We start from the raw sequence: 1908 nt of genomic DNA, 5'->3' as shown, positions 1-1908 counted from the left end.
GCTGATCGGTCTAATTAGCATATTACGCTTTTATTAATATAGATTGCCTGTTCTGTACATTACGTCCCTGTGATTTATTATTTCATAACTGGAAGTTTGTACTTCTTATTTCCCTTTACTTTTTTCACTTATCCATCTACCTCTATCCCCTCAGGTAACCCATCAATTTGTTCTCTGTATCAGAATCTATTTCTGTTTTGTTTTAGTCTTCATTTGTTTTGCTTTTTATATTCCACATATAAGTGAAGTCATACAGCATTTGTCTTTCTCTGTCTGACTTATTTTATTTAGCATAATGTTCTCTAGGTCCATTCATGTTGTTGCACATGGCAAGATTTTTTTTTAGTAATATTCCATTGTTTTTACATGCTATGTAAGAACTCATACAAGTCAACATCAAAAAACAAATAAACAAACCATCTGATATAAAAATGGGCAGAGGACCTAAATAGACACTTTTTTCAAAGACATACAGATGGTCAGCAGACAAATGAAAAGATGCTCAACATCACTAATCATCAGGGAAATGCAAATCAAAACCATAGTGAGATATCACCTTATACCTGTCAGAATGGCTATTATGACAGGATTATTATTTTTTTAATGTTTAGGCTGAACCCCAGAGTTTTCAGACAAGAATTTTGGAAACCAGATGGAAAAAGTTACTCAGTGAAAAGGGATAAAAAGATTTCAGCAGGGAAGATTTCATCCTTCTGCCAAAAGCATGTATGGGTGGTTTGAGGATGAGTGGAGGTGGGGGTGGGTAGGCAGGGCTTGTGCACACACACACACACACACACACACACACACTACGTGTTTATGTGTGTGTGTTTGTGTGCCTTGAATTATAAGGAAAGGAAAGTATGGGGAGGGGTGATTGGTGTGTCCATTCTTTTAACCCTGTGGAAAAAGTATTTTGATCAAGATAAAATGTCCTAGTTATAGGCCTTGATGTTCAACAAGCAGGTCTATCCATTCCAATTTTAATCACTTCATGTTTATTGTGAATCTAGGCTCATGTTCCTTGATCTGCAGATGAACTTGAGAGTTCATTTACCACGTCTTTGTTTCTAAAGAGGTTGACATTTAAATTCTTCCGGAAAAAAGAGAATACTATAATTATGATGTTATAGTAATTCCAAGAGTGAGGCCACGGTTTCCCAAACATTCTTACAGTTCAATATTTATAACCCATAACCCTGTACAGCAAAAAGTGGCAAGGAAGAGAAACCCAAATGTGCCCTGTATTTGGAGATACTGCTGCACATCCCAGGTTAGTCCTTTAGTCAGCTGTACTATGACTTTGACCAAGATGGTTCTGTTCTTTGATCCAAAATATCCATACCTGGATGAAAATAATAAGAATAGAGCCAACATTTATTGAGTACCTATTTGATTTCAGCATTATGCTAGCCATTCTACATTTTAATCCCCACCTCAAGTCTATGAAGTGATTACTATTCTCATCATTTTATAGGTGAAGGAACTGAAGTGTAAAGAGCATAAGCCACTTACCCGAAGTCATACAATAAGTTGCAAAGCTTGGCTTTGTCCCCAGGCTTCTCTGATTGCAGATTTCTAGTTTCATCATTTCAATACTAGTCAGGAAAGTCAGACTTTGGGCTCTAGACAACATGTTGAAGTGTATTGAAAAGGGCATCCATAAGCATTGAAATTGGAAACCTGAAATCAGTAATCGGCCTGGCTTAGAAAATTAGATCAATTATTTGAGTCTTAATTTACTTATGTACAGAAAGTTTAATGATGTACATCTCAAAAGTTTGAAGGAATAACTGAGAAGTAAATGTCTAGCATATAGTTTTTCATAACACATTTCCTTTTATAATTTACTAGAGGCCTGGTGCACAAAAATTTGTGCACTCGGGGGGGGGGGGGGGGCCCCCAGCC

The sequence above is a fragment of the Myotis brandtii genome, unplaced genomic scaffold, assembly GCF_000412655.1.
Source record: "Myotis brandtii unplaced genomic scaffold, ASM41265v1 scaffold304, whole genome shotgun sequence".
NCBI classification, from domain to species: Eukaryota; Metazoa; Chordata; class Mammalia; order Chiroptera; family Vespertilionidae; genus Myotis; species Myotis brandtii.
This window is presented reverse-complemented; position numbering follows the sequence as displayed.